General features: G+C 38.8%; 1 protein-coding gene across 20 annotated transcripts in view; it reads right to left on the reverse strand.

The window, feature by feature from the left end:
- Window positions 1-26507, reverse strand: part of ZBTB20 (zinc finger and BTB domain containing 20) — a 463068-nt gene that overhangs the window by 379569 nt on the left and 56992 nt on the right. For 14 of the 20 annotated variants that reach the window (XR_014167759.1, XR_014167760.1, XM_081908427.1 and 11 more), the window contains exon 2: window positions 1111-1170. The gene's annotated coding sequence lies outside the window, so the exon portion shown is untranslated. Of the gene's footprint in view, window positions 1-1110; window positions 1171-5868; window positions 6179-26507 lie in introns of those variants that run through there. The other 6 variants (XM_081908424.1, XM_081908429.1, XM_081908443.1 and 3 more) reach the window with 3 other exon arrangements.

Genomic DNA, 26507 nt, shown 5'->3' on the forward strand with positions numbered 1-26507 from the left:
CAGTGGATTTATGCTTGACCAACATAATTTACATCACATTTCCAGTGCAAGCTGTCATATTAGTTCAATCCCTATTCTATAAATGCCTCCAAAATTCAAAATTTAAGTTATTTCTAGTAGTAAACACATTCTATTGAAGAAAGAAACAAAAAAAGAATGCTTAAAAATTGAAGTTGTAGCAGTGTGGGAGACATTTAACAAAAATTTGCAACGCTACAAATAATTTAAAAATCACCTGTCCAAGATTCAGTACTCCAAATAACTTCTGAAACATGTATAATTACACCACACAGGAAACTAGCAAGGTCTGCTGCTTTTAATTCTGTGATTATAATGGAATAATGGGCATATATGTTCAAGGGACTATGATGTCAGTGCTCATTTCAGCCAGCATTACAATAATTTGAATGCTCTTATTTTTAAAATTATGATATTAAGAGTTTTTTTCTGACTTCATTTTGCAAAGTCCTCATAGTGTGCCTTTTTTAAAAGTGAGGGCAAAGACCTCCACTACACTGCTAATACACTGAATAAGGGGCTCCTTTAAAAAGACAAGGACTGGGTCATATTTCTTTTGTCTTGGATTGACACAAAAAGATGACCCAAGGTCTCCTGATTTTTTTTTGGGGGGGGGGAGGAACTTGATCATTACTACAGTTGTACCCTGGTTTTCAAACAGCCTAGTTCTCAAATGTTTTGGCTCCCAAACGACTGAAACCTGGAAGTGATTGTTCCGGTCTCCGAACGTTCTTTTGGAAGCCAAATGTTTGGCGGGGCTTCCGATTGGCTGCAGGAGCTTCCGGCAGCCAATCGTAAGCCGTGCTTTTGTTTTCGAACATTTTGGAGGTCGAACGGTCTTCCAGAATGGATTGCGTTCAACTTCCAAGGTACAACTGTATATTAATCCAGGGTGCATTAGGGAGAACTCTACCATCTCGAGATTAAGATTTTTGTGGTCAGTCCCTGACATTTTAAATTGCCTCTGTACCCAATACACACAGTCTTTTTAACAAACAAACAAACAAACAAACCCTAACAGCACTATAACAACCACACAGCATATAGAAGTTTTAACAACTTAATTATTTTCAATATTCAAGTTAATGTTACCTTTCTTCGTCGGATACCAAAGGGGGTAAAAGCAATTCCTAACACTTCTTTTCTGTGCTGCTGAAAAGAAAAGAAAAGACTTGTGTTTAGTGATCTTCTCGAACGTCTTTCATTTTCATAACATTCAAGTGACTAAGCATTTAGCTGTAAGTAGGCACCTTATTGTGTATATACATCAACATATAGCCATCTGTTTAAATAAGACAAAACACCCAAACATTCACAGCTACAGTGCAGGTGATAAGCACGCAAGTATGACACTAATAGTCACCATACTGCCTTTATATATATTTTTTTTGGGGGGGGGAGAAATTACATATGGCATCACAATATGGAAGTGTCAATAGATCCCTGGATAAAATTGCCACTCATTTTTCAGTAAAAGTGAGGTTTCTTTCTCTATTAAGAACAAAAGTAATTGACTGCAATAATGAACATTTTACCACTCTCTCTTAGCCTAGAGATGCATTTATGAGGAATGTTGCAAGTAAATACTTTTAATAATTTAGGAGCTAAAAATTGCACATTTTAAAAAATCTATTTAAAAAAAACCAAGTGTCTAATGCTTTTAGAATTTCTGTAAGTTACAAATGGCTTTGTATTAACTGGTGAAACTTCAGAAATGTCTCAAGTGTGAACTTAAGAAGTTATTAGAAGTTTTTTTTTCTTTCATTCCGTAAGGATTATTATTTTAAAAGCACACAGCCAAAAGTAAAAAGGTAAAATTATTATTTTTTAACTTTATTCTTTTGGAACTTACTTTCAAATAAAATTAATACAATCCTAATATATAAATTATGTTAGAAAATTTAAAGTAAGTCCTAAGTCAAGTCTATATAAAAGAGATTTTGCAGTGAGAAGCTTAGAATTACTCAATAAGAACTGTTTTAGGTGTGCCATGGGTCCTGTTTGTGCTGAGTGGCTTTTTAAACAAGTTTTTTTACTTTGAAAAGCAGACCCCATATCATCACAAACTACTTGTGAAACTCCTCAGTTTCAAAAATGTTTGCCATGCAGCATAGAAAAATGCTATTTGAGGAACACAAGTTGAACCCTTCCTTGGACACATTGTGAAATATTTGTGCCATTCTTTGGATCCAGACCTGCAGCTTTTCCAAGAAACTCCATTTAACTATTAGTCTCACAACTAATCCTTAAGTGGGAGGGTTGCCCCATCCAAAACATCTAACTCTGGAGTCATTACAATCCTCACCATGAATACCTTCTTTCTGCCCAGGCTGAACTTGAATGTGTTCTCTTCATCCAGCACAAAACTGCCTGAATAAACACATCCAGGCAATCTATTTGCATACCGCACGACTGTCCTGTTTTAAGCAGAATACCCCGAATTTACAGAAACACACACCCAGCTCCTGATTCCATCCTGGAATGTCCCATTTTGGCTCCTGTGGGACCAAAAGACACACTTTTTTTGGTGCTATATTCTCACCTTCCGGAAGCAGAACTAGCTTCCAGATGGGGCAGGGTTGAGCCCCGAGGGAGGGAGCCAGGAGAGAGGAGATGGGACCTGAGAGAGAGGGGATGGGGCTTAAGTCGAGGTCATGTCCTGATTTGCCTTACTGGAATGTTGGAGGGTATGCATTTGCCACACCTGGATTGGAGGAAGTGGAAATATGTTCACTGTGACACTGAACTACAGATTTCTGACGATCTCTCTCAGCAATTTGATGAATAGCTTAGAAGACAAGACTAAGGCTGCATTCAGACATGGGTTTTGTTGTGTTGGGTTTATTGGTTATGATGATAGCAGTTCCGCCCCAATTTTTAGCACGCTTTTTACATAGCACTACCTTGGTGTAATGGAACTGTGGCTTTTTAATCAATATACTGACATGGCACACTAAAATTTAAATAGCGGGAAAGGACTCTATGCCTTTATAGTCCTCCAAATTTCATAAATGGAAAACTGTCACAATTTTCCAAGGTAATGCAGTTGCAAAACGTATTTTTTTCCAGGAAACAAGGAAGGCAGAAATGGGTGCTAAACTTCCACTAGATTCTACGAGATTTCCAGAAATGGCCTTTGCATCATGTGAAAGATCACATAAAATGCAAAAATGAACAGATAAAGAAACGAACTTAAGAAAGAAATGCTGTCTGAATGCAGTCAAACCATGAAACATTAAATTTATCTATTCCCATAAGAGAGGGGCAGGACCACTGCAGCTGAGTGATCCCAACCCTAACTCACAGACTTAGAATGATACCATGGTTAAATGGTTTGAGGTCCAAAAGAAGGTCACATTTCCCTGTCATTTAAGGCAGTCTTTTCAGCTCCAAACCCAGGATGGAAAGCATAGAGCTTTTAATTCAAAACATGTATACAGATACATAATTTCAACATTATGCTCACTCAACTATATAACAGTTAGAAAATGTAATATAAAGATATGTCTGAAGCATTCAGATGTTTAACTTCAAAAAGTCTGAGATAGCTGATCATATCTAAATGGTGTCACCATGTACATATAGTTGTATATTTAGATATTAACCAAAATATTAGCTAACAAAAAAATGAATTTTTACTAAAGTAAGCAATACCAAGGCACACATAGGGAAAAACAAAAATTAAATGGCACAGAAAGACTGTCAATATAAACAAGTTACATAACAAAAAAAATGTTTACACATGCACCAGTCACAAGTTAGAATAAACTTAACTTCAGAGAATTATTCTAGGCTCACCCAAAGGCTTGCAAAAGCCCAGCTTATTTTGCTCACTCCTTTCTTTGGATAACTGATAGCTGCCCCCATTTCACTTGACAAAGTGTCCTGGAAACTCCGTCAATTTCAAATGTGTTTTCCCATGGGACACTGGAATACTGAAAAATGTAAATGCATAGTGCAGATGGAGCCCTAGCGTTTCTTTAACATAAACGGAAACAACAGGCTAAATGGCACTTCAAAAACCAACACACCAAATAAAAACTTGCCTGGTTTTCTTTTCGCTTTTTTTTTTTTACATTTACTACTGCCAAAAATAAGGTTGAGTGGCGTAATTAAATGGCAAGTACTTCTGACCTTTACTTGCTACACTGATAAAAAGTTTTTTCAGCATACTGCAATTTGACCAAGAGAAATGGAGATAAGCTTAACCTTTCACTTCAAGTACTAATGTGTTATTTAAATTTGCCCTAGATATAAGTGAGATGCCACTATGGTTGTAAAGAGGTAGTTACAACTTTTTCTCTCCCCTATCACCATCCCTACCAAGCTTTATTAGAAGGCATCAAGAAGAGCACAATATGGTTCATATATCGAAATACAGTATTATATATACACACACACACCTCAAAATAGCCCACATTTAACACAAATTTAGTTGGAACCAAAACACTGAAAATGTGTGTATCACAGTAGGCAGAGCCTCACATCATGATTCACTCTGTGGCCATATTCAAGCATCGTGAGCATCAAAACATGTCTAAATCTGGTTGAATTATGGGCTGTGGATTATACAACTGTTAACTTGTCCCCACCACTTGCTCACACTTCCGTTTGCCCTGCCACTTTCCTCCAGGAAAACCTGAAGTTTACCACTGAATTGGACCAATTCACAGTTTTCTCTGGGGAAAGCTGTGGGGCAAACAAAAAACCACTCCGGCCTGTGCTCTCTAGGTGCAGAACAAGCAAAAGTGTGGATGAGGTCTTACACAGTACACAAGGCAGTATGGTGTACAAGACACAAACACAAAACATGTTAAGTCTCTTCTCATAAACTACTGCTCTTCAAACTCAAAACATACCAACATTCAGTCCCCACATAATTATTTCAATTTCTTTTGGTATAGTTAGCCATAAATTGTTACCAAATTAGCCAGGGATTTTTTTAAAAAAAATGTCGAAAGGTACAAAATCTGAATAGCAAAAGGAAGTTTTCTAAGTGACACTTGCTACAACCAAGACCACAGCAATAATCTGAGCAATTTGTGGGACATTTTATTTATGCACATTAAATTGACAGCGTATCAATGCAAGATGTACCATGGTAGATGCTGGGCAGGAGACCTTCAAATGGAATCAGGGCTTTTTTGTGAAAGTACTCACTGGTAGAGTAACAGCACCTCTTTTTTTGCTGCCCACAGCCGCCATTTTGTCCTGGAACCCATGGCATTTTAATCAGTATGAGAGTACCAATATCTAATTCCCCCACCCCACCTCCCAAAAAAGCACTAGCTGCAGTAACGTAGAAATGTGGAATTTGCTCCTTCTAAATATCTATCTTCATTCTTTCTGTGCAACCTTTAAAAACTACTTCAATACAGTTTAAAAATAAATAAATTCAGAACATGCTTTCAAAGACCCAGTTTGGTAGCTCTTCCCTTAAAACACACACATGCGTTTTAAAGGGGGGAGGAGAGAGTATTTTGTCAAAGGTTTTATTCTAATTTTGTTGCATTATGTGTATCATTGTAGCACAGTAGCAGTGTAGAGAGAGCAAGAGACACACACAAGAAAGGCCTGCATTTTGAGGTAGAAATTGTGTGAAGGGGGAAACTAACATTTTCCCTGGTAAGCTGCAATTTCACATTCAGCCTGTGTCAACAGTAACTGAAAGTTATTAGGTGTTACATATCAAATTAGTTGACAGTTTATCTGTGTCTAGTTAGCCGGGGAGAAGGGGGGCGGGGTTGGAATATTTACATGGCAAAATCAAACTGGCCTTAGTTGACCCCTTGGTATTTGTAGGTATAGCATAAAAAGCAAGCTTTAAATGGAGTATGTAGAACAAACCACCTTTCAGCCTCAAAGAGAAGTGCCAAATTGCCACAGATGGAAACACAGTACAGCTTTTGTTGACGAGGGGGTATCATTCACTCATGCTATCAGTCCTGGATTACCCTAGCACAGCCAGAAGGGATAAAGACAGAATACTCTGTTATCCTAGGACCTTTTTGAAAGCTTAATCCTATATCTACATAGCAAAACTGATAAGAGACACAATTCTGACTCTATTAAGATTAATGGAAATTTGTTATTGTTTTTCCAGTGAGGTAGTATTTCACTTATTTGTTACATTAGTGTTCTGCCTTTCCTCCTAGGGGCTCAGTACAGTGCCAGTTCCCAGCAAATTTCTCATCCAGCTTCTGGTGAGGCCTAGTCCTTTTTAGCTTCAGACAGAGAAGATATTCAACGTATTCTTAATTTATTTTATGTTGTCTTTCTACACAGAAAATTCACAATATCTCTCATTGTGAATTTCCCTTTAGTATGTTCATTGTGGAGTTTAATGTTAACTTTTTATAACACAACAACATCTAAAAAATCAATAAATTCTACTTTATGTGGGACTGAATGTAATAAACATATTATTAAAATCAGTAAGATGGCGGTGGTTGTGTTGTTGCTGTTATTTTTTTTTAAAAGCCATTCTTGTGATCCGAGTCAAGGGTGAAAAAGGTTCTACCAGCTCTCCGTTCTAGCTAAATGAGTGGGAGAAATAACATTTCCATGACAATGCAGTGCTAGTGGGGTTCAGTTCTTATATCCCCCTTTTCACTCTCTCCTCTCGTGGAAGAAGATTCGTTAACTTAAAAATCAGCACACATGAGGCAGAAATAAATAAAATAAAATAAAAATCTAAAGTCTATAAAAAGTACACAGACCAACCTGCTTAATTATTAACAGGTAAACACGTCGCATCCTGAATTATTTACTTAATCTTTTTCAACTACAAACCTCAGACTTTTAGAGCATGAAATACGTGCTTTCTTTAAGAATGCAAAACAATTCCTTTAGAAAAGCATTATACACACACACACACACAGCATTTTTGTTAACTCCACACTGCCACTGTCCAAGTTTCTACTTCAGCGTGTTTTGAGGCACAGAAGTAAGCATTGTTCAAGTATCCAACATTTGCAAGTGCCACTTGCTCTGCATACCAAACTTGTTTTGCAAGTGCATCATTCTTTCAGTACAGCCATCGTTACACCATATTTCTGCAGCATGCAAAAGTATATTTTGAAGAAGTGATTTCCTTAAGAAGCTATATGGGGGGAAAGCTAGTAAAGGTCGAAAATAGATGTTGTACAATAATAACTGAAGGAAACATGTATTGCAGTAGTAATTATTGTAGTACTTCAAATGCACAACTGGAAAATGTGTGAGGGACCCTTATTGAAGGTGGGGCATTTTCTGTTCTCAAAGGTTCTGTTTCGCAGAAAGGCAAACAAGAATTCATTTTAAAAACCTTAAAAAGCTTGAAAATCATTAGAAAAGGCTTCACCAATGAAGGTCATGCACCCTGATATATTCTCTCTCATAACAACAACAACAACTTTATTATTTATACACCACCATCTGGGCAGGCTCAAGTATATACAAAAACATAATAAACCATCAAACATTTAAAATTTCCTGATACAGAGCTGCCTTCAGATGTTTTCTAAAATTGTGTAGTTCTTTACCTCCTTGACATCTGATGGGAGGGCATTCTACAGGGAGGGCACCACTGCCAAGAAGGCCCTCTGCCTGGTTCCCTGCAACTTCACTTCTTGCAGTGAGGGAACCGCCAGAAGACCCTCAGAGGTGGACCTCAGCATAAACTGGCTCTTATATTCCTAATATTCTAAGTCAGACCATGTAGCTCAGCACTGTTGACACAGAGACACATGGCTCACCAGGGTTCCAGGCAGGAAGGGGTTCATTTTCCAGCCCTTCCTGGAGACACCAGGGATTGAACCTAGGACCTTTGCATGCAAGGCATGTGCTCTACCACCTTGCCACAGACCTTAGTAAGAACACTTGTGTTCATTCTGAAAATATTTGGCAAATGTTGAAGAATGTACTCTTCATAGCAACAGTGTTCACTGGATATTCTGCTCTGCACAGGAAACAGAACAGGTGTGCTCAGGCACATGTGAGTTCTGTACCCTTTCACTAGGCAAACTATGCCCCAGTGTTCCCATGCACATTCCCACATATGTTTTTTATTATTATTATTATTATTATTATTATTATTATTATTATTATTATTAGTATTTATTATTTTGTACCCCGCCCATCTGGCTGGGTTTCCCCAGCCACTCTGGGCGGCTTCCACAAAGACCAAAAATACACTAATATGTCATACATTAAAAACTTCCCTGAACAGGGAAGACTCACACCAAACATTTGAAGGACATTACTTTTCCCAAAGAGCCCTGGGAACCAGAGTTTTGTTAAGGGTGCTGGGACTGTAGTGCTGAAAGGAGTAAAATTAAATTCCCAGGATTTTTTAGGGGAAGCAGTGCGCTTTAATTATGTGGTAAGCCTATGCAGGGGCAAACTTTGGTAATCTTTTGTAATATGGTGCCCTGTGTGAGACCAAAATTTGCCTCCCTCCCAATGAATCTTCTCAATTTTGCATCTCCTTGGCTTGGCACCCTGTGCAGGGGAATGGCTCACACTGCCAGAAATCAAGTGTTGGCCTATGTCTGGTTTTGCTAAGTATTCATTTTGATTTGTTTGCAGGGAGATTATGCAATAATATGTTCAGTCCCTGACTATTATTGTGCTGAGAACAGAAGTTCTACAAGGGACTTCTTGTCACATTCACTTGAAAACAAATAGAACCCTTTGCATGAGTGGGAGCCCAGATCCCCAATCACACAAGGTTGGAAAGTGAAGAGGTTCACAATATGCACAACATTGTTGGGTTGGAGCTTGCCATCTTCTGTCCCCTTCCATCCACACTTTAATCATGTGCATGTGCATGTCCATGCGAATGAGAGAACATTAACTAAAGAGGTGAAATAATCCTAAAGCCACAAAATGGAATGTGCCACTAAAGACTCTGGGGGAATGAGCACCGTTTTGAAATGCTTCCTTCATGTAGAACCAAACCCATACAAAGCAAAACCATTCCATTCAAATAGATAGTTACGGTATCAGGGAGAATATTAAGGTGAAGGAGCTTTAAACAAAAAAGAAGTGACCCCCTATATATACTATGGAGTGGTACAACCAGAGGGTTCTACCACCTCTTTCTGCTTCAAGAGCAGTGCTTGGGGATATATCCTCAAATATAAAACTCTGTATGTCAAAATAACTAGTATTTTAAATGTTAAATGATAATTGCTACAGGTAATCCAGATGCTATATTCACACAGTGGCGGCGCATTAAGGTTTCGGTTTTCTTAAAGGAAGCTGTTGTGATTATACAAGCCAGTTCAGAAGAATGTCAAAGAGAATGCAGAGAATTTGCTGTCTCCAAGATTGGTTTGTCTTATTATAAATTGTTTCAGGGTTCAAAAGTTTCATTGGCTCCTACATAACCTGTCTGGGATTTAATGTATTCAGGAGAGGTACTTTTTTTTTGTTCACTGTGAGTAGTCATGCGGTAGGGGCACATCAAAAGTGCTTTGGTCCAGGGGTTCCACACACCATATAGGAAGCAACAGAACAATAAGCAAGGTAAATATGTTTATTCTATGAAAGTTACAGCATGCAAACATTTTAGTATTTGCAGGTTTGCATCCCCTAAACTGATGCTCTGAGTGTTCAATCCTGCTTTCTAAAGACATCAGCTGCGTGAGAGCCGATCCAGCTACATTTCTACCAGACCCACACCGTCACATATGATGTCAATACTGGGGCACATGTCTGTGTGTGTTTTACGAAAAGAGCCAAATTTGGCCTCATGGGTCAGCGGTTCAAAAACATAAGACAAATAATGGTCTACAACAGTCCAAGCAAATAATTTGAAAGTTCAAATCTGGTACGAGTTATATCAGAATATCAAAAGTCCTTATTCATCAATTCTAGCTCACTCTAAACCGGAGTTCTCTAAGTCAAGTCCTGCTCCTAGATATGAGCCTGTGAAAGGGTCAAAAGGAATATCGTTATCAAATGGGAGATAGATATTTGGATGTCATGGGTCCAATGGTACCCTAGGCAAGTACCCATTCATTCATTCATTCATTCATTCATTTATACATTTCTATACTACCCTTCATCTGAGGATCACAGGGCTGTTTACAATATAAAGTAAAGTGCCTGAGCTTGTTCAATGCCCCACTGATTTCCAATTTCCCCCTCTCACTGTAGCCCCTCAAACTGCATCCAATGCCATTTCAGAGGGTCCCCCAACCAGCAAAGGAGTAGCTTTCAGGGGAGTGCAGAAGACTGCAGAGGAGAGGAAGGATCAGGAATTCCCCATTGAACAAACTGATTTCCACTTGCATTTGTTTGCTCCAATGCTAACAGATATCGTGTGGCATAAGGTTTACATGTCACAATAAATCCAGTTATTTTTGCTGCAACCAAAAAGGTGCCCCTCTGAAAGTTGCCATAAATTAATTGATTGTGATCATGTTTATTGCAGGGGAAAGTGGTGTCAGATTGGCATTTAGGCTGCAAACTTATGCCTGCTTACTTGGAACTAAATTCTACTGACCTCAGTGGGAGGTACTTAAAATGCAGGGGATTGGGCTGTCACTTTAATTAATTCCCTTCTTAATTCACTTTTGTGTCATTTAAGACTGGAAAGGATGTGCATGTGTCAGCAGCACAAAACCTGAACTTTACATTAATAGGAAAAAATTACTGAGACTGCATATATGAATATTATTAATAAATAAATAAATGGCATTTTGGAAAGACAGAGGATCAAAATAGCTTGTCTTAAACAAGTAGATAGGGGAAAATAAAAAATATGAACAACAAACAGCATAATAAAATCAGGAAACTTGAATATATCTTTAAAATATAATCTCAAGTCCATGTGTTCTTAACACCACAATAATATTGAATTGGTGAGCCTTGCAAATATTTTTCGTGGGTGCACTCATTTTTTAGTATAAGCAAATGAAGATTTTGTTGTTTCTGAAATTTCATTGCAACCAATATAGAGCAGGGTAAGACATTTTAGCACTCTTGCCACATACGTCATGGGAAACAGTTCACTGGAGAGCACACAATGGTATACTGCAGCTTTCACTCACAATAACCCATTTTCTCACTTCTAAAGGAGATCTATTTGTCCTTCTAGACATGAGCAGACTATTATTCCTGAAGTGCCAAACTCTGAGTGCATGTGCAAAGCTCTCTCCTCTACTCTCAATTGTTGGCAAAAAACAAAAAAAAAGCAACGGTTAGGTACATGCTCAAAGCATTCAGGTCAGGGATTACAGAAAAGCCATTGAGCGTGCTGCATTAACTTGAACTTCATGTTCTTGTCACAAGCCTGTTAGTAACTGGAGTTGAGCAAACTGGGTAGAAAGGCCACTTCGAGCCACCTCACATGATTCACTTTCTATTAAATCTATTTATTTCATGTCCAGGGTAAGGTACTAGGGGCTCTACAGATATTTCCCATCACATCAGACACTACAGCAAGTATCAAAGGATAATCTCCATGGTTTATAAAGGGAGATTTTATCCCTCTCAACTGTCCACGGGACATCTTTTATGCTTCATTCAGTGCTCAAAAACAGACTACTGTGAAAAGAAGGCCCTTTTGCACAATAGGTGGAATTTAAATACATACACACACACACACACACACACACACACACATACATATATGGGGGATTCCATATCAGTCAGGAAGCTGATGGCACTGATAAAGAAAACCCCCCTCAAATATGATAAAATATAACCTTCTAGAAAATTGCCATACAGATTTAACACCAGAATGCACCTTTCAGAAATAAGTAGTATGTGGAAAGGAGTGAGCCAAAGTTGATTTATAAAAATCAACTTTGTATATTTTGGTATGTCTTTCTAGATTTTTTTTTAAGAAAAGGCAATAGCTATGCTTTTTGCTACATATTTTGTATTTCATATTTTCTGTTAAAATTTCAATTATAGGTAGATGAAGGCAGGTTAAAGAGGGTGTTGATATTGTAAATTCAATTACATTATATTGTAATGGAAACTGTCTTAGCTAGTTCCTTTTGGTGCTTGTAGTTTATAATCTAGATAAAACAAATCTATACTAAGGTAACCCAGATTCTGCACCAAGATTTCTGCATCTTGAATAAATTGTTTCATATAATTGTCTGGAACTATGCATAATGCTATAACTCCCCAAATAAGGACACACCCCCCCCAAAAAACCCCGTGAATGCTGCTGGCTCAGCCATAATGCCAATCTGGCATGCTGGTTTGCTTCTTGTCAGCGCAACACAGTATGGAGAGGGGTGGTGTGATTTGAGCAGCATATACCAGCACACTTCCTTGTTCACAGTAAGTTATAGTTTGCTGAGCCTGGGGTTTGCCATGACATATGAGCTGGGCCTCAGTGATGAAACCTTGACCCTTAGCTTGAATTCTCAATAGGATGCTGAATTCTGCACACAACACAGTATTGTACATATTTTATCTTATGCAACTGTTGTTTAAAATGTTTTCGATTTTGTATAATATATATAAAAAACCTTCTGCAAAGTATAGAACACTTATCTGTAAAGAACAGCTCGTTTTTGTGCACAGAAAACAGTTCTCCCTGCTGAAAATAGCCCTTGGAAATCGGTTAACAACAGAAGAACACAGATGAATTCTATTTAATGCACACATTTGTGCTCAGTATTCTTCTCAGTGTTTTGCACATAAACTTCATAGCAAACAGAGCCAAAACACAGATGAGGAACAAACCTTTTGTGCCAATGCAAAATTTGAATGGTAGAGTAAACCACAAACTTAAGATAAGGTGTTTCCTTCACAATGCAATGTAAATTTAAAAACAACAACTCATGGATACAAAGGAGAAGAAAAACAATAGATACAAATAACATAAAAACCTTTTATTCAACTTTTTGTCGTTACAGGAATCTAAATGAACAGGAACATATATCTTTATTGTGAACACAATAATTGCCCACAAGAATACTGGGTAGCAGCAGCAGCTCACTTATGTAGTGAATTGTAAAACTACAACACTGGGATACCCCGGTGTTAGAGGCATGTTTTGGTTTGCCAGAGGAACCGTTCCTACTTTCATCAATGGGATTTTACTGATTTCGTCAAGAGCTACAAGTCTCAGATATTTCTTATAGAAAGTCGTATGTCTCCGTAAATCTCAGAGCACGATTGCATAGGAGGAAACAAAAGCAGCAACAACCCACAGTTGAAATGTGGTTGCGATAGTGTGGTTAAAAAGCTTTGGCCAGGATTTGCTGTAACTGTATCTCTACATCTGGTCCCACACATGCCAATTACTTAAGAACGCCTGTGAGATACTTACGTGGATTATTAAACGGCCTTTTAGTAGCAGAGGTGGATTCAGGACACTGCCACTTTTGAACTCGGTATATGCAATTGGACTCTGACATTTCATTTGGGTATTTTAAGCACTAGATGTCATTGTACTTTGTAGACCTATATTAACATGTTTAATGTAACAGATGGGGAACTTGTTTATTAAAGTAAACAGGCAGTCAGAAGGCAGGTTTGCAGGGGAACGGTGCTTTCTATTGGGAATGACACACAAATATTTCTGCACATTTCAAAATAGACATAAACTGTAGCAGGCATATATGAAAGTGACTGGAATTACAGTACCAACTAGAGTCAGAATGTTCAAGTTATTTGTAGCACCCCAACCAAAGTCATTTCCCTCTTGCATTCCTTTATTACCCTTGGAATCAGTTCCTCTCTGGTTCCTTCTCCTCTTCACTTAACTGAAAAGCCAAGAGCCATGTCCCACTATACGTGTCACTGCTTGGAATTTCCTTCGGAAAGGAAGGAAGTATTGGATTTTCCATTCAAAGTGCTAAACCCACTCCTACTCCTCTCTCTAGCATGCCACTTTACACTGCCTCGGGTTAATGGTCATTGTGACATAATTCAGTGAGACGAGAAGCATTAAGCAGATCAGGGTAATAGGAGGGGAAACAAATATCAACATTACAGGTACTCCCAGGCCTGCACCATCACAGTATTCTTAGGCAAGTGCTGGGTCTCTGGTCGGGCCCACCATCACATGACAGGCACTGATAGGAGTATCAGCACTTGGGCAATGGGGCTTGTTGGTGCCCCTGCCATGTGAATTTCCCCATAATACAGTGTGATGTATGAGCACTGCATGGAAACCAACATGGCAGCTAGTGAATCCAGGTGCTTAGGCCTAGTGCTCCTTTCAGTGCTGCCTCTGCCACTCAAGTACTTACCCTGCATTATGCTAATTTTCTCACAATACAATACATGTGTTGTGGGCATTGCATTGTGGATAAATGAGTGTGGTGGTAATGCTGGCTAGGTACCTGTGCACATCTGTACTGCATGATGACCACCGCTCCCCTAATGCTACCTGCTGTTTCCTAATAAGTCCACCAGGGCTTTGGAGAGAGCCAAGGGCTTGTTGCTCATATTGTGGGGTGGGAGGTGGGGAAACACAAAGGCACATTGTCAAGGGTACCCCAAGACCTGTGGCTGACCCCAGCTCCTCTCCTCACTCCTTCTGCCAGCCATTGGCCCTTTCATGCATTCAAACCCAAAGCTACATTCAGTCAGGCATGCTTAAATATTGTAACTTGTAGCTGACTGGTACTCCATAAGAGTGCACCTGTAAAGTACAAGTTCAGAGAGGAAAGAGAAGGCAAGACTCATGGAGCAGGTGGTGTACTTTCTGTTTCAATGGATGTTTTTAGTCTCAAGGCTGTTCTGAAGCTAAGTCCAGGGTCTAATTTAACTCAAGGCTCAGTTCTGAAAGCAGCTTGCACTATCTGCTTGGTAAATTTATTATTTTGGCAAAGCTTTTATCTCCAGACCTAGAATTATTTTGTAGTGCCTGGAGGTGTCAACTGTGCACTGTATGTCAATACAGTGGTACCTCGGGTTAAGTATTTAATTCATTCCGGAGGTCCGTTCTTAACCTGAAGCACCACTTTAGCTAATGGGGCCTCCTGCTGCCGCCAGAGCACGATTTCTGTTCTCATCCTGAAGCAAAGTTCTTAACCTGAGGTAATATTAGCGGAGTCTGTAACCTGAAGCATATGTAACCCGATGTACCACGGTATATGTGGATACTTTACAGCCAATGTTTGATACTGAAAACTAGTCATTGGTTCAGCATGATGTGAAAAAGCATGAAGGGAATGCATGAATAAAAATGGCAAACCAGCGTTTTTTAATTAATGCTATAATATACTTATACATATTGATCTTCAGAGTTAGTGTCACTATGTATCAGTTGGCATAAAGTGCAGGTGAACTTGCCCTCGCCCCATTTCCTTTGAAGCAACATAACACACATTTAAGCAACCAATTGCAAGCCTATTACCATTACTGGACAAAGGAAGCCCCCCAAGTGTGTTATATAGCAGTGTTCTAGATCTGTAATACTATTTGCAGGAGGAGGATAAAAAGACTAATAAGCATTATGCTGAAATCTAGGCCTAAAGGTAGCATTTAACATAATCTTTTAAAGATAGTTTAATAATGGAAATAAAATTAGTTCACTCTGATCAGTAAAACCAATCAAACTGTGTTGATTGCAGCTATTATGCCTATGATCGCAGCATGGTTAAGGTCATAAATCAATCTACTACTCTACTTACTTGGCTATATGTAACTATGCATCCAAACCATGCTATTAACACACTTCTAAGCATAAGTTTGCAGGGGTATAAAAAATTCTCACTATGTAAGTTGCTAACAGCAACAACGTAGTGAACATATCTGCATTTGTTAAACTTTTTGCACAGTTCTCTTATGCCATCTTTTCCACACCATTTCAATCTCTCTTTTGGGATATCGACCCACTTTATTTTGTGTTCCTGGGTGATAACTTTGCACACTTCCTTCGTGTGCTGCCTTTTCACAGATGCTTTTTAGAGTATTTAGTAGCTCCTTTGATTACTTAATAATTCCTTTGGTTTTTTTTCATTCCTTTTTTCTTTGTGCCTAAAGTCAACTGTTCCTGAAAACTTAACTTATTGTTAAAACAATCAGCAAGAAAGACAGATTAAAGGAAATGATGGAGCTAGATTTGTATAAACTTGGAGCTGGTGTACACTATATCTCAAATGTATTGCGTGGGCAGGGCTTTCACGTTTTTCTTTCCAGTTGTAGATTGAACACAGTAGTTACATGCTTACCATTCCTGCAACATGGCGCCAGAAGTATTCAGGAAGGGAAGGGTCATAGCTCAGTGCCAGAGCATCTGCACTGGATGCAAAAGGTCCCAGGGCTGCATCCCTGACATCTGTAGGTAAGCCTTAGAATACCCCCCCCATCTGAAAACCTGGAGAGCTGCTGCCAGTTAGCATAGACAATATTGAACAAAATGGACCAGTGGTCTGACCTGGTATACAGCAGCTTCCTATCTTCACAGTCCTTCCCTTGTATTTCATGTTGCAAAAAACGCTAATTGTATTTCAAATCCTATTTACAAACATATGTGCACATATAGAGCAAGCAGGCTACAAATCTACTCCCTCTAGTAAGAATGCAGTTTTATAGTTGGCTTTTTATTAGGTAGCAGTAATGTACTGTGCCCCACACCAAGTTTTTCTTCACACTAGCTTCAACAAAACCTAATGTAAAAATGAGGATAGAAAATTGAATCTAACTGTTAAGAAATAGTAGGATTTAGTTCTAAATTCACAGGTGCTAAGGTCATCAAAGGATAACTGGCTTGTGTCTCTGTGATTTATGTGAAAAATGTGGTGGCCTTTATTTCATCCAGAACAGAGCAGGTCCAATCAGCTTCTATCTCTAGAAGGATCCCTATCTCAGACTGAACTCTTTGTTCAGCATCCAACATCTTAAGCAAAAAAGAAGAAGAAAAAAGCAATGTACAAAGCCATTTAGCAGAGTTTAAAGAAATTGTTTGGGTTAAAAATTAACTTATGTGAAGTAATGCTGCCATTAGTGGACAAAGACAATTTCTGGAGTATTGTCTGAACAAACCAAAGCAGCCAAAAAAGTGGGGAAAGAAAATGTTTGCCTATTTGGCAATGTCTGAAGAACATTAGTATAAGTGGATGGATTTGAACATGTAAGGTTTTCTTGTTGGGTTCTGATGTTGTTCTGCTTTCTCAATCTCACAATATGGAACATATATAACAGCACAAAAAATTGAGCATACCCAGAAGTAGATCAATTGCCTTTATAATAGAAAATTCTAAGGACAAAATGTTCCACCAGCAGATCAGATAAGAACCAAAGCAAAAAAAAAATGGAATACATTCACTACCAATTTACTGCAGTCACCCATAAACTATTACAAGAACATTATGTATTGGGGTTCAAGCCAGCAAGCTATTAAAGAGGACTGCACTGATGTCCTCACTGCAACGCTATTGAAGCATTAATAAGTCCTCAGGGCATTGCATTTATGATGAAAGAGCCATCATCTAATCATATTTTCAAAAACATTTTGAAGGGACTATGCTCTGTCCCCAGGTTGGTTAGTTTTCTTGCTACATCTACAAAGATCACAATCTTTTCATATTTCTGTTCAGCCAAAACAGATACACATATATATTCCACAGTAGATGATGCTAAGCAACATTGTTTTGCAGGCACAGGATGTACTCATTGTCCCGGTTTGCTTTCCATGCTAATCTCTTTCTCTCTGTCTAAACAAAGAGCATATGAAATGTGCACAGATTAAAAGAATATGCTCCAAAGGGTCATTTTGTAGTGTTTTGGAACTAAGGGACTCTTGTAAAGGTACTAAAAGGCGCTACGGGTGAGCAAGGAACGATTTCAACCAACAAATTTAAATACAGCTGAATGTGTGGGCTAAAACATGTTGGAAGTTTAAATATATTAGTAACTAGCAGATTTTTATACTTGTTCATTCTACTTGAAGAAAACATTAAAATTCACAAGTATTACTTGCTCTTTTAAAAGACACTAATGAACAACTGGACGGTATGCCTAATCAGCTAATGCTTTCACATCAGCAACCAACATTCTCCCCTGGGTAATGAAGAACTGCTAAAATTGAGGGCACATGCCAAGTCATACCCTTAATGATACAGTACATAGATGGAAACTCCCTGTGTTTAGTACATATATGTATCCAAACGTATTTCCTTTTTAGGTTTATATTATGGGAAATTGAAGGGGGATTTGCAACTGTGTGCACTAAAGAGTTAAACTAAGCTAGCCATCCATGTCCCCCAAACACACACAAGGTAAGAATTCAGTTTGGGTTAAATCACACAGAAAATGGGTTGATGTTCTCAGCTTCATCCCTAGTGAGCATATTTGTCCGCATTACAATAAATAAATAATCAGTTAATAGTTATGAATCACTAAGTGCTAAGTACTTTTTTCCCTATTACATAAGCGTCAGGCATGCACAAACTCCAACCCAATTTGGAAGAAGCAGAATACTGGGGACAGGAACAAAATTACATTGGCAATGTACTCCCCCCCCCCTTTTCTTCAAATTTATGATTTTGTTCTGAAGCAAGGAAGAAATGTGGCATAGCTACAGCTCACCTACATTTTTTCATGGGCTGAAGAAATTGTATTTTCTATAAGGTATCATAATTTGTGTCCTAAAACAATTCAGCAGCACCATAACACACACACACACACACACACAAATAATTTCTGCAACAGCAAGGCTTTCTTGAATGCATTAGTGAAAGTTAGATAAACCTGATTCATCTGATTTAATACTGTTCACAAAAGAAGTATCAAAGGTTACAATTCTAGGAACCAAGATACTAAAGACAGTGGGCAACAAAAGCAACTTGGAACCATTATGGATGAGTTTCTTTACTTATGAGTGGGGGGAAAAGAAAAAGAAATGCATCCCTTAGATAGCTCCAATCAAGTCCACTGTGTTTTTTCTATAATATCTTGATTAATGGAAGTGTGGTGTATTGCTTTTTAAATAGCTATGCTCATGCATTGTTGTTGTGTTATTTTACCTTGTGTGTAATTAGTTACATTCCAATCAAACTTACATTAAAAGCAATAAGCAGTAATTTCTACCTGTGCTGGTACACAGAACACCTGGGAGTCATTTTGCAGAATCTACAACTAAATCTCTCTTCATACTTTGCAATTTCACAGCAGGGCCCCAGGCTTTGCTGACATCACAGTAGCCAATAAGGTTTTCAGAGAAATGGGTCCCTTTTGACTTCTTGAACGAAAACAGTACCACAAGCTGGCACGTCAATATGTCAGGAAGTTGTTTTAGTGAGACCTATAGGAAACGGTGCCATCTCTCTCCTCCATTGCTGATAACTGGAAGGAAAATGTTCAAGGAGAAAAGGGTTTCGTTTTTAAAAAGCTTCCAGAGAATACTTGGACGTAACACATGCTGAATTATTGTTACTTTCTGCTTATGGTCTATTAGCATTTAACGGCTCCAGCTCTCTACACATATAGAGGTTGTCTTGTGCTTAAGTTGCAACTCAAGAGATATGTCCAAACTATGTCCTCTGAGAACAAGCCTAAAACAATTTTACTATCAAAAAATAAGTGTTACTAAAAAATGGACTACAGAGCAACACAGAAACAAAATCTCACAACCGAGAAAAGCTTTACTTTCAATATTGGGGTAAATGAAATTCCCCTCCATCTGCTGTAAATATAGGTCATTTCAATAAGTAACGAAGAGGTCTGAGAATTTCCTGCTACCAGCAAAGTTATTCAGACATCTGTTAAAAGCCTGACTTGTTACAATGGGAGAAAAACTGGGAACTGCCTAGAACGTGCATGTAAAGCAATGCTCCTGTTTTACTGGAAATTTTAAATAGGTATCACCATTAACAAAAGCAATACATAAATTAAATACAGGCAAGAAATAATCCACAAGATAAAATGAAGAGTTTTGTTATAATTCCCTAGAATTGAGGCGGGGTGGGGGAGAGAAATTCTTGCTATAACAGCTCTGTTTAAACTTTGGCAGGCAGGAACAAGTTGGCAGAACACAACATGAAAAGAGTAAATATGTTTCATGGCATATATATAATTGAACATTCTTCAAATTCCTCAAATGGAAATGTCAATGCCATGGAAATCCTTGAAACGTGGATAGATAAGATAGATAAATGTAAATAAGCAAACCCAAATACCTTCTCCCACGACTCCATTAAAAAGCAAGAGAAAAAACTAAAACATTTCTGCTTCAGAGTTCTTTCCCATAAATCACCTTTCCAGATGTTAAAAAATCAGCTAAAACCTCTTTGCAAAATATGTACCGCACTGGCCTCATTCTAGCATGAACAATATGAGCTTCCCATCCCACATGAGGAGTCTTGCTGCAGAGTCAGGCAATAACTGAATCCAGCTCACTTTTGAAAACCAAGCAATATCAGTACTGAGCTGGGTTAGTTATACATAGCTATAAGAAAGGGAGCCATGAACTGGGAAAACATCCCTACAGGAGTAACAGGTAGCCTTGATGAGGTTTACCTGCCTTTGAAAGTTTATGAGCATTCCCGCACTGAACTGTAGAAACATAGACACACACAAAATTATATAAGCCTTTCTGAGTTTGGTAGGTCATGCTTCATTATGTTACATGTACTAGCCAATGGTAGCAAAACTATATTGCAGAAGAGCTTGAACGTTTTATGTGCAACTCAGTGGCATGATTCACATGTCATAACGTGCCAAACTATGACTTAACTGCAACTGTGTGAGCTGGCGGGGTAGGGGACTTCCAGAAGGAACCTGCAGCTGCTCTGCTCCTTCGCGGTCCATTTTGGTGCTGATTTGGTTCTAATGTTTAGCTCTCTCCAGACCAACCACAAGCTGTAACCAAGGTTTACCCTAACTTTTAGACAGTCTCATTGGTGCCCTCCAAGGTCCCCTCCAAGTTTTAAACTGAAGGTTTTAAATTTATAGTTTAAAACACTATTTTAAATTGTGTGGAGTTGCCTTGTTGTTGTTTGGTTGAGAGTGTTGCCAGTTTTGTAGGGGATGTTGCCTGCTTTTTGTCTCTTTTTTCACTTTTTTGTGGGGTGTATATAGGTGACTTGCAGGGAGCCCACAACGGTGTCTCAGATTTCCAGCCAGGGCCAAGTAAGTTGGGGATCCCGAGAGAGAGAGAGACAGAGAGAGAGAGAAAGGGAGAGAGAGAATAAAAATCCTTCACAATAGTAAAGATTTCAAAATGATAATCATAAAAACTTTGAAAAACTGTAACCACATAAAGCCTAAATTTAAGGTATACAGTAAAATGATTTAAAGCTAAGTGTTATTTCCCATTACAGTGGTACCTCGGGTTAAGTACTTAATTCATTCCGGAGGTCCGTTCTTAACCTGAAACTGTTCTTAACCTGAAGCACCACTTTAGCTAACGGGGCCTCCTGCTGTCGCCGCACCGCAAGAGCACGATTTCTGTTCTCATCCTGAAGCAAAGTTCTTAACCTGAAGCACTATTTTTGGGTTAGCGGAGTCTGTAACCTGAAGCGTATGTAACCTGAAGCATATGTAACCCGAGGTACCACTGTATTAGAACAGAGATCACTGATACTCTATTTTGTAGTCTTTAAGACCGAACACTGTGTACCTACACATACATGTTCACTAGAATGAGGCAGAAAAAAACAAAAACAAAATCAAAACATTACCTTCAATATTTTAAAATGCAATTTGATTGACTTTTCAACCGAACATCAAGGGCTGGTGTACATTTTTGAAATAGTAGTTCGGTCTAAATAAACCTCCATTGCATTTTGAAGTCTATGAAGTCTATGTTACTTTGAACAAATAACTTTTTGCCTCACTGACAGTTAAGGGGAGTGTTAGGCCAGCAGGAAGGAACAAACCATTCGTCAAATACAGTCTACAAAGTTGGAGAACTCTGGTTAGTATAAACTTATTGTAATGATAAAACAACATATCCTGACTACAGAAGACTTTTGAAGCAAGAAATGCAAGGTACAGGTGTGGGAAAGGGATGATACAGACCGTTCTTTACACTACACTCCAGCAAAATGTCGTTACCTTGGACCGATATCAGCTTATTTTCCTAGTTTTGCATACAGATATTTTCAGAGCCATTTACTGGAACATGCTGGTTTTATTCCCCCACCCCATTTTTACTTTATGCTATACAGCATGCTCAAATATTTAGCTACACAAAGCACCTCAGCCTACTGGTTCCAACAGCAGCACCTTCAAGTATGTAACACATTTGCCTAACACAAAAAGTCTTTTGCATACAAACATTTCTTTATAATAGCTATATGACATGTACAGTGGTACCTCGGGTTAAGTACTTAATTCGTTCCGGAGGTCCGTTCTTAACCTGAAACTGTTCTTAGCCTGAAGCACCACTTTAGCTAATGGGGCCTCCCGCTGCTGCTGGAGTACGATTTCTGTTCTCATCCTGAAGCAAAGCTCTTAACCCGAGGTACTATTTCTGGGTTAGCGGAGTCTGTAACCTGAAGCGTATGTAACCTGAGGTACCACTGTAGTTTTACTGAGGCATATTGGCTATTTTACTCACAGAAACAAGGAATCCTGTAACAGAGCTAGCTAGGCAAATATTTTCAACAGTGCTGCTTTTAGCCATTGACAATGGATAGAGACAAAGACTCCAAAATAATGTGATGAGGTGGGAGAAATTGCCGAGAATTTAGGAGACACTTAACGTCTTTCTTTATAGATGAACATATCATCCTAAGAAGAGCCTGCTAGATCAGGCCAATGGCTCATGTAGTTCAGCATCCTGATCTCACAGGATGCCTGATGCCTATGGGAAGCCTGGACATGAACAGCACTTCCTCACCAACCCACCCAATTTTTATACTTAAAAAAAGCATCACTGCCCACAAATCGTGACTGGCAAGACTCTCTTTATCTCTACAGGCTCCAGAGTTCCTTCTAGCTCTCTTTTCCTATTCCTGCGCCTGATCATCATGGAAATATGCTATGTAGCATCATCTCCATAAGGATCTGACTGGGACAGAAAGGAAAGGAGGACTCTGGAGCTTATGGGGGCAGAAAGTCATGCTAGCTCTGATGAGTGACAAGACAAGCAGTTTATTTAAGTGTAAAAAAATAGAACTGGGGGAACTACACTTAGCTGGCTCATTTACAAAGCAAGATAAGCTGCCACCCCAAATGCTGTGAAATTCTCTCTCTCTCTCTCTCTCTCTCTCTCTCACTCACACACACACACACACACACAAACAAACAAACACAAAAACAACAGTGGAAATTCCTTCTTTCATAGATAGATGAATGGTCCAATAAAAATAAGAGGGACTTTTGACCCATCACTAGGAAACACACTTTTGTTGTTGTTGTTGGCATCTGTTTAACTCAAGAGACAATGGAGGAGCGCACTTTGTGGGGTTAAGTCAAACTGTTGGACAATTGCCGTGCCTGCTGTGGTTGTAGAGAACGATACAGGAGAGACATGTTTTGTTGCAGCTGGGGCAGATGAAGTTACCCAGCTGTACTGCTGCAGATGCACCATGACGTTTCTTCACTCTGTGCTCCTCCCAGCAGTCATTTCTCCTCAGGTCACTGCTGAGGGTACACAAAATGACTGTCTCCATGCACTGCGGTAATCTGCAAAGGATTCCCACACGGGTGCCTCGTGTGCAGACATCTTTGTAATACGGACTTGGTCTGCCTGAACCAGCTCCCCATAGAGCACATTCTTGGGGATCCTGCCATCTTTCATTCTGTGAAACACACTAAAGGATCAAGATCCAGCAAAGCCACTTGCCTTAACCCACACAGCATTTTGAACGTAGAAAAATATGAAGCATTTTTGAAGCTTCTGTATGTTTTACAGGTTGGTTCTACATGCAACCAGTTTTTAAGCCCATGTTCGTGAAAAGTGCCCCACATAATCAATTTAGATCAGCCTTCAGAAGGTCTGGGTCTAGTTCAATGCAGACCAGGATTCAAGTTCTGCTGGATCAGTCATGAAAATGGAGCCGTCAGTGCTACCATTTCCACATTTGGTGCTACTTAACATACGTCAAGAATGACAGCGGCAACAGCACCTCATTCTGAAGCCCTGGATTATTCTGCTTCTGAATAGTGAATCCAGGAAATTTTGAAGTTTTGATGGAATAAAATAGTATTCAAGGCTGAATGACAGTTCATTAAAGCATGTGGTAAAGACCTTGGACTGTACCACTTCTGAATATAGACAGAGTATAAATTTCTCCGTATTTTAAAAATAAAAATATATATTTCATGCACGTGGAAGATGAGCTTTTTTAGAAGATACCACATGCTTTATTGAACTGTCATGCAACCTTGAAAACTATTTTATTCAATCAAAAGTGCCCATAGGTTACCTAAAATTGTACTTTAAACTAGTTTCCAAACCTCTGATTATTTTAGAAAGCTAACATTTCTTAGGTTGGCTCCTCTAAAAATGCATACAAAAGGTTTAGCTAGTAATAACTACTCAAAGCCTAGATCTTTAAAAAAAAAAAAAAACTATATTGTAACTCCACTGGGATCACAGAGGAGGATGAGGGGAACTATGACCCCAACTATATGGGAATATCCAATAAATTTTCTAAGTACAACAAACTAAATTTAGAAAATTGGCATGATTTCATGCAGGAAACCTTTCAAATATTAGCGATCCAAATGGAATCCACCCCCTCACATACAAGATATCATGCAAATCTGTCAGCAAGTGTACCTGCCATACTGTGAAGACATGTTTCATCGACCTTTTTTTAAATAGTGTTCAGAACCAAACTAATATTCTTCTAAGTAACATTTAGAGAGCTTTTTCCTATCAAAGGATATTGGCTTGGCTCCAGTACTAAATTCCTACTATCCTGGCATGTCTTCATCTTCTGTTGTTGTTTATTCTTTAGGTCTACTCTTGTGCCAAATTAAAAATGCAGAGGTTTAGTTCTGCCAGAAAATTCTGTCTTCCTCCTTGTTCAGAGCCAATCAATCCTCTATTTGCCCAGAAATATTGTGTAGTAATGAGATGAATGTGAACGGTAGAAAACTCTCCATAATATCATGAAGCAAAGTGTTATGTAGGGCTACCCTGACTGGCTCAGTCAGCCAATGGAAAGATTTGACACTTAAGCTGATGCGCTAAGACTTGAAACTCATTTCCCCTCCTCAGAAAACCCCCAAATCTGAAATAATTGGGCTCTTCCTTCTTTGAATTACAATCCAGAGAGGTTGTCTTAAATCCCCTTAATCTCTTTATAACCAACAGTTTTATCCCAACTTCCTCTGTGGGATACACCCACAAGTCCTCCACACCACAATTTAAGAACTCTGCCAGCAAGGAGATGTGAGCCACACACTATTTTAAACAGATTAATCAAATGCAGGAAGTAGCTCAGTCACTACCAGCATGAGACTCTTGATCTCAGGGTTGTGGGTTAAAGCCCCTCGTTGAGCAAAATATTCCTCCACTGCAGGGGGTTGGACTAGATGACCATCATGGTCCCTTCCAACTCTATAATTCTAAATTATATAATTCTACAACTAAATCATTTTCACAGTAGATCCACTAATTAATTGACTTTGGTCTATTGATGCCAATGGATCTTTTTTGAGTATGAGAACATGCCACCCTGGGATCCATGAAGAGGAAGGGTGGTATATAAATTTTATAGATAAAAATAGTAGAATAATTTTAATTTTTAATTTTACTTTCTCTACATCTACAAAGATATTCAGAAATTCATTACTGTTGCACATTGCAAAATGTGAACCCGGGGTCCTTGGAAAGATAGGGCAGGATATAAACTGTATAAAGAAATAGAAAAATAAAATCCAAAACATTGACTAGATAATTATTTTTTTAACCAACTCTAAATCTACAATATTTAGAAATTCATTACTTTTACACATATCTCTCTCTCTCTCTCTCTCTCTCTCTCTCTCTCTCACACACACACACACACACACACAGAGAGAGAGAGAGAGAGAGAGAGAGAGAGAAAGAGAACTCTTTTGAAGAACATAAATTAAAGCATCCAACTTCTAAACAAAAAGGTAAAGGTAAAGTACCCCTGGACAGTTAAGTCCAGTCAAAGGCGACTATGGGGTGTGGCGCTCATCTCGCTTTCAGGCCGAGGGAGCCAGCGTTTCTCCACAGACAGCTTTCCGGGTCATGTGGCCAGCATGACTAAACCGCTTCCTGCTCACCAGAACACTGTGATGGAAACCATCACAAGGAAACGCCGTTTACCTTCCCGCTACAGCAGTACCTATTTATCTACTTGCACTGGTGTGCTTTCGAACTGCTAGGTTGGCAGGAGCTAGGACAGAGCAACAGGAGCTCATAACAGGATCCAATTAATGTATGCATTCAAGTAACAAGAATATGTTGGATTTAGAGAAAAGTATTGGATTATGTATATGTATTCAGTATCATGGGAACATCAGGCGATCATACTTGGAGCCAGACCAAATGTGATAGCAGCCGTGATCATGTTTACACATAGGGGGTGATGTCTACTTTTTCTTTTATACCAAAAGAGAAGCCCAGATCAGGAGAACTGAACTCTACCTCTATT

The sequence above is a fragment of the Podarcis melisellensis genome, assembly GCF_964234715.1.
Source record: "Podarcis melisellensis genome assembly, chromosome: 4".
NCBI lineage: Eukaryota > Metazoa > Chordata > Lepidosauria > Squamata > Lacertidae > Podarcis > Podarcis melisellensis.